At 47.7% G+C, this 12972-nt stretch overlaps 1 protein-coding gene across 8 annotated transcripts in view; it reads left to right on the top strand.

Annotated features, from left to right (window-relative positions):
* Positions 1-12972, top strand: part of LOC106592472 (uncharacterized) — a 79483-nt gene that overhangs the window by 8206 nt on the left and 58305 nt on the right. For 7 of the 8 annotated variants that reach the window (XM_045722373.1, XM_045722377.1, XM_045722382.1 and 4 more), the window contains exons 2-4: positions 6170-6208; positions 6292-6351; positions 12486-12539. The gene's annotated coding sequence lies outside the window, so the exon portion shown is untranslated. The remainder of the gene's footprint in view (positions 1-6169; positions 6209-6291; positions 6352-12485; positions 12540-12972) is intronic. The other variant, XM_045722374.1, reaches the window with a different exon arrangement.

Consider the following 12972-nt stretch of genomic DNA (forward strand, 5'->3'; position numbering starts at 1 on the left):
GGGAGGAAGCTTCTAATGTTAACATGCATGAAACCAATGCTTTTACGGTTACAGAAGTCAACAAATGAGATTGCCTGGGGAATGGGAGTGATGCTGGGGGCTGCAGAGCATGGGTTAACCTCTACATCACCAGAGGAACAAAGAAGGAGTAGGACAAGAGTACGGAAAGAGACTAAAAGAACTGGTCGTCTAGTGCATTTGGAACAGAGAGTAAAAAGAGCATAAAAGAGCATAATGTACAGACAAGGGTATGGTAGGATGTGAGTACAGTAGAGGTAAGCCTAGGCATTGAGTGACGATGAGGGAGGTTTTGTCTCTAGAGGGTCCATTTAAGCCAGGTGCGGTCACCGCATGAGTGGGGGGTGGAACATAAGGGCTAACTTAGGCATTTTGAGCAGGGCTGGAGCCTCTATAGTGAAATAAGACAAAAATGACTAACCAAAACAGCAATAGACAAGTCAAATTGACATTAGGGAGAGGCATGTGTAACCGAGTGATCGTAGGGTCCAGTCAGATGCTAGGCAAGCTGGAGGCACGGCGATTCAGACAGCTAGCAGCAGGCTAGTAGATGGGCCTCAGGGAGACGTCGCAACGGGAGAGCCTGTAGAAACCTTCTCAGAAGGTTACGTCGGCAGACCAGTCATGATGGATCGGCGAGGCTCCGTGTCGGCAGCAAGGGTCCAGGCCAATTGGCAGAAGAGGTATTGAAGCCATGGAATAATCTTATGGATTTCTTCGGCTAGCCGGGAGAAGAGCCTAGCTCGAGGCTAGCTCCAGGCTAACTGGTGCTTGCTTTGGGACAGGAACCCCTTTGGACGGTTATGTCGGTAGACCAGACGTGATGGATCGGCGGGGCTCCGTGTCGGCAGCAAAGGGTCCAGGCCAATTGGCAAAGAGGTAATTGAAGCCCAGGGATTGCTTGATGGATCTCATTCGGCTAGCCGGGAGATGGGCCTAGTTCGAGGCTAGCTCCAGGCTAACTGGTGCTTGCTTCGGGACAGAGATGTTAGACAGGAGTAGCCACTTGGATAGCAGCTAGTTAGCTGCGATGATCCGGAGTAAATGTTCAGAGCTTGCGGTAGGAATCCGGAGATGTGGTAGAGAAAAGCAGTCCGATATGCTCTGGGACTATATCGCACTGTGCAGGCTGGCAGGAGTTGCCCGGGCTGAGGTTGGCAGTCCGAGTTAACGGTGATGACCGCTAGCAGTGGCTAACTGACTACTAGCTAGTAGCTAGTTAGCTGGCTAGCCTCTGAAGGGGGTTCCGGTTCATAAGTGAAAAAATAGCAGATCCATACCACATTGGGTGAGGCAGGTTGCAGGAGAGTATGTTCAGTCCGTAGATGGAAAATGAGATTAAAAATAATACAAATATATACAAAGAAAAACAATATATACAAGGGACGGGACAAGACAATCAAACAGACAACCCACTGCTACGCCATCTTGGAACAATACTGATGAACAGATGAACAAATGATTGTTGTATATCTACAATGACAAGCCACCAGGATCCGACAACCTGGATGGAATATTACTGAGCATAATTGTGGATTATATTGCCACTACTATTTGCCATATCTAAATTGTGTAGTTGTGTAGTGTCAACATTTGTTGCTGGCATGCAATGGTGTAAAGTAATTATGTAAAAATTATTTAAAGTACTACTTAAGTTGTTTTTTTTGGTATCTGTACTTTACTTCACTATTTATAATTTTTTACAACTTTTACTTCACTACATTCCTAATGAAAAGAATGTACTTTTTACTCCATACATTTTCCCTGACACCCAAAAGTATTCATTACATGTTGAATGCTCAGCAGGACAGGAAAATTATCAAATTCACTGACTTATCAAGAGAACATTTCTGGTCATCCCTACTGCCTCTGATCTGGCGGACTAACTAAACACACATGCTTCATTTGTGTAACGATCGTCGTGCAGGAAGGAAGAAGTGGACCAAGGCGCAGCTGGGAGCGAACTCATGTTATTTATTACAGACTGAAATAACACGGTCAAAACAGAGATTAAACGTATCGCTACTGCTCCAACAAAAAGAGACAACAACCCACAAACATCGTGGGGGGAAAAAGAACTTAAATATGATTCCCCAATCAGAGGCAACTAGTGACAGCTGTCTCTGATTGGGAATCGACAGAACCCAACATAGAAATACGCCCCAAAGCAAGGCTATACCAAAAACATAGAAAATAAACTATAGAAATGCCACACCCTGACCAAAATAGAAGAGTTCACCTGGTCAGGGCGTGACAGTACCCCCCCTCCAACGGTGCGTACTCCCGGCGCACCAACCTAAAGTCTATTAGGGGGGGGGACCCGGGTGGGCGCCTCACCCTCGGTGGAGGCTCTGGCCCCGGGCGTGTTTCTCCCCCTGCCTCCACCCTAGCCCTACCCCTCTGGCCCGGACTGGACCACGGTGGAGCGGCATGCTCAGGCTCCGGAGCGGAGCCGCCGACCGGAACAGGACTGGTCACCGGTGGACCGGACACAGGCCGTGCCGGACTGTGGACACGCGCCATGGGCCTGGTGCGGGGAACAGGGACGGGCCGGACAGGACCGGGGACACGCACCACCAACCTGGTGCGGGGAGCAGGGACGGGCCGGACTGGCCTGGGGACACGCACCACCAACCTGGTGCGGGGAGCAGGGACGGGCCGGACTGGACTGGGGACACGCACCACCGGCTTGGTGCGGGGGAGCCGGGATGGGCCGGACAGGACTGTGGACACGCACCACTAACCTGGTGCGGGGAGCAGGGACGGGCCGGACAGGACTGGGGACACGCACCACTAACCTGGTGCGGGGAGCAGGGACGGGCCGGACAGGACTGGGGACACGCACCACTAACCTGGTGCGGGGAGCAGGGATGGGCCGGACTGGACTGGGGGCACACACCACCGGCTTGGTGCGGGGAGCCGGGATGGGCCGGACAGGACTGTGGACACGCACCACTAACCTGGTGCGGGGAGCAGGGATGGGCCGGACAGGACTGGGGACACGCACCACTAACCTGGTGCGGGGAGCAGGGATGGGGGACGACTGGGGACACGCACCACTAACCTGGTGCGGGGAGCAGGGATGGGCTGGACTGGACTGGGGGCACACACCACTGGCTTGGTGCGGGGAGCAGGGACGGGCCGGACTGGACTGGGGACGCGCACCACTAACCTGGTGCGGGGAGCAGGGATGGGCCGGACAGGACTGGGGACACGCACCACTAACCTGGTGCGGGGAGCAGGGACGGGCCAGACTGAACTGTGACCGCACACCGGCGACACAGTGCGCATAAGCGGCGCCGGATATCCTGGACCGAGGAGGCGCACTGGAGGTCTGGAGTGCACAGCTGACATCACCCGTTCTGGCTCAACACCCACCTTAGCCTGGCAAGTGTGGAGCGCTGGCACAGAACGCACTGGGCTGTGTAGCCGTACCGGAGACACAGTGCGCGTCCTCGGTGCAGGATACATCGGACCGAGAAGGGGCACCGGAGGCCAGGAGCGCTGAGCCGGCACAACACGTCCTCGCTGAACACTCCCCCTAGCCCGGCAAATGTGGGGCGCTGGCACAGAGCGCACTGGGCTGTGCAGGCGCACTGGTGATACCGTGCGCACCTCTGCCACCCAAGGCTCTTCCTCCACGCTGTCCCTACGCAGGTCCTCCAGGACCTGCCACATCTCTGCCTCCTCCTTCGCCGTTATCCCCCACGAGAGCAGTGGTCTGGGCTCTTCCTCTGCCCTTCCGGACCACCCCATTAGCCCCCCCCAAAAAAAATTATTGGGGGTGTCTTCCGGGCCTCCTCGACCGCCGCCTGCGACTCCTTCCACCGGCTGGCATCACCTCCTCGACCTGGGAATCCTTCCGCCAGGGTCCTTTCCCCGACATGATCTCCTCCCAGGTCCAGAACTCCTTTCCCTCGCGAGCCCATCTCTCGCGGTCCTTTTCCTCCCGCTGCTTGGTCCTGGTTTGGTGGGTTGTTCTGTAACGATCGTCGTGCAGGAAGGAAGAAGTGGACCAAGGCGCAGCTGGGAGCGAACTCATGTTATTTATTACAGACTGAAATAACACGGTCAAAACAGAGATTAAACGTATCGCTACTGCTCCAACAAAAAGAGACAACAACCCACAAACATCGTGGGGGAAAAGGAACTTAAATATGATTCCCCAATCAGAGGCAACTAGTGACAGCTGTCTCTGATTGGGAATTGACAGAACCCAACATAGAAATACGCCCCAAAGCAAGGCTATACCAAAAACATAGAAAATAAACTATAGAAATGCCACACCCTGACCAAAATAGAAGAGTTCACCTGGTCAGGGCGTGACAATTTGTAAATTATGTCTGAGTTATGGAGTGTGCCCATGGCTATCTGTAAATAAAAAAATAACAAGAAAATGGTGCCGTCTGGTTTGCTTAATATAAGGAATTTGAAAATATTTGACTTTTCATTTGACTTTTGATACTTAAGTATATTTGTGCAATTACATTTACTTTTGATACTTAAGTACATTTTAAAGCAAAAACCTTTACACTTTTAGTTAGGTACTATTTTGCTAGGTGACTTTCACTTTTTACGAGAGACATTTTCTATTAAGGTATCTTTACTTTTACATAAGTATGACAATTGGGTACTTTTTCCACCACTGCTGGCATGTCATGCCTACGTTTGCTAATCTTGCCAAAGAAAAAATCATTAAATTAGTTGGCAATATCTGTGGGTTTTGTGATGAATGAGCCATCTGATTTAATGAATGATGGAGCTGAGTTTGCCTTTTTGCCCAAAACGTCATTTAAGATGCTCCAAAGCTTTTTACTGTCATTCTTTATATAATTTAGTTTTGTATAGTTTCTTATTTTTATTTAGTTTAGTCACATAATTTCTCAATTTCCAGACTTATTTGCCATACCATTTGTCAATTCCTTATCAATCCAAGTAGATTAACAGTTTTTACAGTAATTTTCTTGATGGGTGCATGCTTATTAGCAACTGGAATAAGCAATGTCGTAATTGTGTCAAGTGCGGTGTCTGGTTGCTCCTCATTACACACCACAGACCAGCAAATATTCTGTACATCATCAACATAACAATCACTACAAAACGTCTTGTATGACCTCTTATTCACTATATTAGGCCCAGTCTTTGGAGCTTTGGTTTTCCTAGATATGGCTGTTATACTGTGATCACTACATCCTATGGATTTGGATACTGCATTAAAACACATTCTGCAGCATTAGTAAATACCCTGGTAGGTTGACTGATATTCAAGTTTGAAGCATTTTCTTGAGTGGGCAGCATGATGAAAGCTAGTCAATATTGAAATCACCCAGAAAATATACCTCTCCATTGATATCACATACATTATCAAGCATTTCACAGATATTATCCAGATACTGACTGTTAGCACTTGGTGGTCTACAACAGATTCCCATAAGAATGGGCTTTTTGTGAGGCAGATTAACCTGTAGCCATATTACTTCAACAGTATTTTACATGAGATCCTTTCTAATCTTTACAGGAATGTGGTTCGGAATATAGTCTGCAACACTGCCCCCATTGGCATTTCTGTCTTTTCTGTAGATGTTATAACCATGTATGTATCATACAATGCATCCATATGGCAGAGGCAGACACATTCATAACTAGAGTTTAGAGGCCTGCCCGCCGTCCCATGATAGATGGAGCCCCATCTGTGCAAAAGCCCACCATTCGTTCCCATGGAATCAGTTTTTCATCAATATAGCCACACAGCACACTGAACATCCTCTGTGCAGTTTCATGCTCAGGAATCGTGAGACAGAACAGTATGTCCTCCTGAATAGCATCCCCGGACATGTAGTAAACAAAAGTCAACACGTGGGCATCTCATTTCTCACAGCTGACATCCATTTGAAGAACATAAGGTGGGGAGTTTTTGAGTCGTTCAGTCAGAGTTTCCTCTTGGTTGCTAGCTATAGAATGAATTCTTAGTTTCACAGTGTTATCTGACAAAGGTATTGATGTGAGTTTCTGTTCCTTTCTACACATTGTTTTCACCATATCAATTGTGGCAGGTAATATCAGTCTCTGTAATAGTGTGTGGTTTCATAGCTTAGTGGGCGGAAATGTTTTCATGACAGACTTGAACTGATTCTCTCCTCTCTCCCCAAAGGTATGTGGTCTTCAACCACTTCAATGAAAGGCAAAACATGTAAGCTGAAGTTTCTGTTAATTTATTACACCCTAATGATGCTATAATGTGATGTGGATTTTCTGATTGATTCTTATTCACAGGGTTTGGTTTGACGCTTCCAAAAGAGATATCCCAGTTGATGAGGACCAGAGGAACACCAGGTTAGTTGATATAAACTGAGAAATTCTCGCAACAAGTCATGATACTTGGTCCTTTTAATAAACACTCTTTTCTATTTCCTTAATGTTACCCGTTAGATCATTTACAGAGATGACATAACAGAGATGTACTGTACACAGTTACTAATGGTGAGCACCAATAAGGATGTGAACAAGTCACATTGTGATATTGGTTCATCGTTGCTGTTACCCTACACTATTATGAAAGAGAGCATACATGACTGTTCCTGGAGGAACAAAACCATCTCATAGGCCTTCAACATAGCATACTTAACGGCCTGCTGATGGGCCATCAACAAGCTTCCCATTGCTTTCAAACTGGTTCAGAGGTTCAACTGGATAAAACCAACAAATTATAGTCCCACTAAGAGCAAACCAACAACCATTAGCTTTGGTTCCAACAAACCCAGACCCATCGGAAAATCCCAACCCCATGACCCAACTAGCAATTTGGATCAGTCTGATGTTATCACAATGGCATGCATAAAAAAGGGGTATTTTCTTACAGTTTGTTTGCTATAGTGAAATCAAGGTTCGATTATTTGTTCCATAGTATTTATTCCATTTGGTTTGGTTGTTTTCACATTGTCAAAAAATGGTTTAACAAATTACAATACTGAATCAAAACCATGTGTGTGTATCGGACGTCACACTACTTGCTTAGTGAGTACCAGTTCTTCCTGACTTGGCTCACACTTGGAGCCTGTTGGACGTACTACCAAATTCTTTAAAACAACATTGGAGGCGGCTTATGTTAGAGAAATGAACATTCAATTCTCTGGCAGTAGCTCTGGTGGAGTCAGCATGCCAATTGCACACTCCCTCAAAACATGAGACATCTGTAGCATTGTGTTGTGTGACAAAACTACACATTTTAGAGTGGCCTTTTATTGTCCCCAGCAGAAGGTGCACCTGTGTAATGATCTTTAATCAGCTTCTTGATATGACACACCTGTCAGGTGGATGGATATCTTGGCAAATGAGAAATGCTCACCAACAGGGATGTAAACACATTTGTACACAACATTTGAGAGAAATAACATTTCTGAGATGTTTTATTTCAGCTCATGAAACATGGGACCGACACTTCACATGTTGAGTTTACACACTGAGTGTACAAAACATTAAGGACACTGTCTTTCCATGACATAAACTGACAGGTGAATCCAGATGAAATCTATGATCCCTTACTGATGTCACTTACTAAATCCACTTCAATCAGTGTAGATGAAGGGGAGGAGACAGGTTAACCTGTTATGGCTAGGGGGCAGTATTTTCACGGCTGGATAAATAACGTACCCGATTTAATCTGGTTACTACTCCTGCCCAGTAACTAGAATATGCATATAAGTATTGGCTTTGGATAGAAAACACTCCAAAGTTTCTAAAACTGTTTGAATGGTGTCTGTGAGTATAACAGAACTCAAATGGCAGGTCAAAACCTGAGAGATTCCTTTACAGGAAGTGGCCTGTCTGACCATTTCTTGAACTTCTTTGCCATCTCTATCTTTTACAAAGGATCTCTGCTCTAACGTGACACTTCCTACGTCTTCCATAGGCTCTCAGAGCCCGGGAAAAACCTGAATGTCGTCATCCCAGCCCCAGGCTGAAACACATTATCGCCTTTCTCAAGTGGCCGATCAACGGACTGTGGGCTTAGGCGCGTGCACTGGCCGCCCCCGTCTTTGTGATTTTTCCTCTGTTTGCCGAAAAGGAGATTCCCGGTCGGAATATTACCGCTTTTTTACGAGATAAATTGCATAAAAATTTATTTTAAACAGCGGTTGACATGCTTCGAAGTACGGTAATGGAATATTTAGAATTTTTTTGTCACGAATTGCGCCATGCGCGCGACCCTGATTTACCATTTCGGATAGTTTCTGGAACGCACGAACAAAACGCCGCTATTCGGATATAACAATGGATTATTTGGGACCAAACCAACATTTGTTATTGAAGTAGCAGTCCTGGGAGTGCATTCTGACGAAGACAACAAAGGTAATAACATTTTTGTTATAGTAAATCTGATTTTGGTGAAGGCTAAACTTGCCGGGTGTCTAAATAGCTAGCCCCTGAATGCTGGGCTATGTACTTAGAATATTGCAAAATGTGCTTTCACCAAAAAGCTATTTTAAAATCGGACATATCGAGTGCATAGAGGAGTTCTGTATCTATAATTCTTAAAATAATTGTTATGCTTTTTGTGAACGTTTATCGTGAGTAATTTAGTAAATTGTTAGTAAATTCCCCGGAAGTTTGCGGGGGGTATGCTAGTTCTGAACGTCACATGCTAATGTAAAAAGCTGTTTTTTGATATAAATATGAACTTGATTGAACAAAACATGCATGTATTGTATAACATAATGTCCTAGGTGTGTCATCTGATGAAGATCATCAAAGGTTAGTGCTGCATTTAGCTGTCTTCTGGGTTTTTGTGACATTATATGCTAGCTTGAAAAATGGGTGTCTGATTATTTCTGGCTGGGTACTCTGCTGACATAATCTAATGTTTTGCTTTCGCTGTAAAGCCTTTTTGAAATTGGACAGTGTGGTTAGATAAAGGAGAGTCTTGTCTTTAAAATGCTGTCAAATAGTCATATGTTTGAAAAATTGAAGTTTTTGTATTTTTGAGGAATTTGTAATTCGCGCCACGCCTATCATTGGATATTGGAGCAGGTGTTCCGCTAGCGGAACGTCTAGATGTAAGAGGAAGGATTTATAAGACTCGAGAGAATTGAGACATGGATTGCATATGTGTGCCATTCAAAGGGTGAATGAAAAAAACAAAAGATTTAAGTGTCTTTGAATGGGGTTTGGTAGTAGGTGAGAGGCTCACCGGTTTGTGTCAAGAATTGCAACGTTGCTGGGTATTTCATGCTCAACAGTTTCCAATGTGTATTAAGGTTAAACCATCATGTATTGGTTCTCTCATTGTGTCTGTGTCACGTCCTGACCAGCAGAGGGCGTAATTGTGTTAGTCTTGGTCAGGATGTGGCAGGTGGTTTGTGTTTGTTAAATGTTTGTGTTGTTGATTGGGACTTCCAATTGAAGGCAGGTGTGTTGAGTTGCCTTTGATTGGAAGTCCTATATAGGTGTGTGTGTTTTTCTTTGGGGTTGTGGGTGGTTGTTTTGCACTGTGCTTTTTAGCCTGCAAACTGTTGCTGCTGTCGTGTTTATTGTTTCCTCTGGATGCTTTACTCCTTTTGTTGGGTAATTAAATATGAGTATTCACATACCTGCTGCGCCTTGGTTCATTTCTGAAGACAGCTGTTACAGAACCACCCACCAAACCAGGACCAAGCAGCAGAAGAGGAGGAAGCCACAGGAGAAGAAAATGGAGGAATGGACCTGGCAGGACGAAAGACAATTCTGGGAGGACAAGTTAAGGGAGCTAAGGAAACCCGAGAGGAAACCCCAATAATTTTTTTGGGGGGGGCACATGGGTAGCTTGGCCAGGCCAGGGAAGAGCCGTAAGCCAGCTACCCGTGACTACAGGGAGGTGCGTATGAGGTGGAGGGCGCCATGTTACGCTGAGGTACGCACCATCTCGCCTATACGGACGCACAGCCCAGTTCGCCCAGTACCAGCGCCCCGCAGGTGCCAGGGCAAGGTGAGCATCGAGCCGGAAGGGGTGATGCCAACCCTGCAATCAAGACCGCCAGCGCGCCCTTTCGGTCCGGTGTTTCCCGCTAGATGCACTAGCATGGAGGTGCGTGTCTCCAGGCTGGCACGTCCAATACCAGGCCCACGCATCAGGAGTCTAGTGTGTCAGCCCAGCCTCACCAGTCAACAGTCACCAGAGCTGCCCGCCAGTCAACAGTCACCAGAGCTGCCCGCCAGTCAACAGTCACCAGAGCTGCCCGCCAGTCAACAGTCACCAGAGCTGCCCGCCAGTCAACAGTCACCAGAGCTGCCCGCCAGTCAACAGTCACCAGAGCTGCCCGCCAGTCAACAGTCACCAGAGCTGCCCGCCAGTCAAAAGTCACCAGAGCTGCCCGCCAGTCAACAGTCACCAGAGCTGCCCGCCAGTCAACAGTCACCAGAGCTGCCCGCCAGTCAACAGTCACCAGAGCTGCCCGCCAGTCAACAGTCACCAGAGCCGCCCGCCAGTCGTAAGTCGCCAGAGCCGCCCGCCAGTCAGGAGTCGCCAGAGCCGCCCGCTAGTCAGGAGCCGCCAGAGCCGCCTGCTAGTCAGGAGCCGCCAGAGTGGCCCGGCTGCCCGGAACTGCCAGAGTGGCCCGGCTGCCCGGAACTGCCAGAGTGGCCCGGCTGCCCGGAACTGCCAGAGTGGCCCGGTTGCCCGGAACTGCCAGAGTGGCCCGGCTGCCCGGAACTGCCAGAGTGGCCCGGCTGCCCGGAACTGCCAGAGTGGCCCGGCTGCCCGGAACTGCCAGAGTGGCCCGGCTGCCCGGAACTGCCAGAGTGGCCCGACTGCCCGGAACTGCCAGAGTGGCCCTCCTGCCCTCCGGCCCAGCCCGAGTGGCCCTCCTGCCCTCCGGCCCAGCCCGAGTGGCCCTCCTGCCCTCCGGCCCAGCCCGAGTGGCCCTCCTGCCCTCCGGCCCAGCCCGAGTGGCCCTCCTGCCTCCGGCCCAGCCCGAGTGGCCCTCCTGCCCTCCGGCCCAGCCCGAGTGGCCCTCCTGCCCTCCGGCCCAGCCCGAGTGGCCCTCCTGCCCTCCGGCCCAGCCCGAGTGGTCCGTCTGCCAGGGTCAGCCCGAGTGGCCCGTCTGCCCGGCGCAGCTATCGGCGCCACCAAAGTGGGTGACGCCAAAGGTGGAGCGAGGTCCACGTCCTGCACCTGAGCCACCTCCAGGATAGGTGGGTTGGGGAGGGAGGGTGTAGCACAGTGCCGTCGGTGACGGCAGCCACCCTCCCTTCCCTCCCTTACTGTTTAGGGGTTATTGTTTGTTGGTTTTGTTGGGGTATTGGGGATTTTCTTGTGTTTTCTTTTTTTAGGTGCATCCCGGGGTCTGCACCTTGAGGGGGGGGTACTGTCACGTTCTGACCAGCAGAGGGCGTAATTGTGTTAGTCTTGGTCAGGATGTGGCAGGTGGTTTGTGTTTGTTAAATGTTTGTGTTGTTGATTGGGACTTCCAATTGAAGGCAGGTTTGTTGAGTTGCCTTTGATTGGAAGTCCTATATAGGTGTGTGTGTTTTTCTTTGGGGTTGTGGGTGGTTGTTTTGCACTGTGTTTTTTAGCCTGCAAACTGTTGCTGCTGTCGTGTTTATTGTTTCCTGTGGATGCTTTACTCCTTTTGTTGGGTAATTAAATATGATTATTCACATACCTGCTGCGCCTTGGTTCATTTCTGAAGACAGCTGTTACAGTCTGTGAGTAGGCTATCCATGAACTATCCATTAACAATTATGTTTGTTGAAATAAAGTTATGCCGACAGAAAATTCCCAGTTGTCCTAATGGGAAATCAGCATGCAGTTGTCTGGACTTCACAAAGCCATGGAAGTGAACAGACAATGAAACATTGACACAGTTGCAATGTTATTCCCAATGGATTGGCTGAGTTGCTGAAAACATCGGACTCTTCTTCCTGGTGGCAAAACAAATTAACCTTCTGCACGTGTGTGGGATTCTCTACTTTATAATATTTTTCTCCCTCTGCTGCCGCTTCCCCCTCCTGTGTGTGTGTGAAGTTGGGAGAGTTAGCTAAGTGTTCAGGATGGATATTGTTTTTTAATAATCTTTAGATACAGTGTTATTACTATTATAATACTCATAAAGGCTGCTATTCTACTTGGAATGTAAATAAAAAAACATAGAGGAAACCATTTGTCCACAACACAACAGTCTTTGATCCGTTCTCAGCTTGCATGTCTCACAGCATCTGTAACATCAATGGTTTTTAAGCTCTATGGAAGAGGCATCTGATTCGCTAGCACACCCTCAGGTTATTCATAAAAACCAATATGATGTATAATTACGTTACTCATAAAAATCGATATGACATTGATATCAGTTTGAAAAAAATGCAACTGACATCGATATAGAGTTTCCATATCGGTGCCCATCACTAAGAGCTACACAGATACTGTATGTGTATTATGTATACTGTACAGCCATAGCTGTCATTAATCATTGTACTATGTCTTTCTACTCATACAGCCTGAGTAAGCCCATATTCAGGAGCAGAGTACAGAACATCGTCTCTCCAGAAAGGTGTGTATCAGTATTTTACTGTACCATCATTCACCATTTGGCTGGCAACCCAAACTCCATGCTCCTGGCCAAACTCTACGCCACGCCCATGGGCGTTAGTTTCTTCACCGCAATGAATCTGGCTCTGAGTACATCAGCAACAATTTTTAGAACAAAATAATTAGTGGAATTTTAATGTAGTTTTTTTATCCACATGGATGAAAATCTCTTGCACATTTAACTGCCAACCCAGACCCAACCCCTTCCCCTCCCCAAACACAAGGACACAGACAAACAGTTAAATATTCCACCAGACCAGCCATCAAACCGCAGACTCCAATCTCAAGCAGACAAAATCCATTTATCAACAGACAACATGCAAAAAAAACTCTAGATCACCGCTATTCTACACACAGAGACACATACAAAGCTCTTCCTCACCTTGCATTTGGCA

This window comes from Salmo salar, chromosome ssa07, assembly GCF_905237065.1.
Source record: "Salmo salar chromosome ssa07, Ssal_v3.1, whole genome shotgun sequence".
Lineage (NCBI taxonomy): Eukaryota > Metazoa > Chordata > Actinopteri > Salmoniformes > Salmonidae > Salmo > Salmo salar.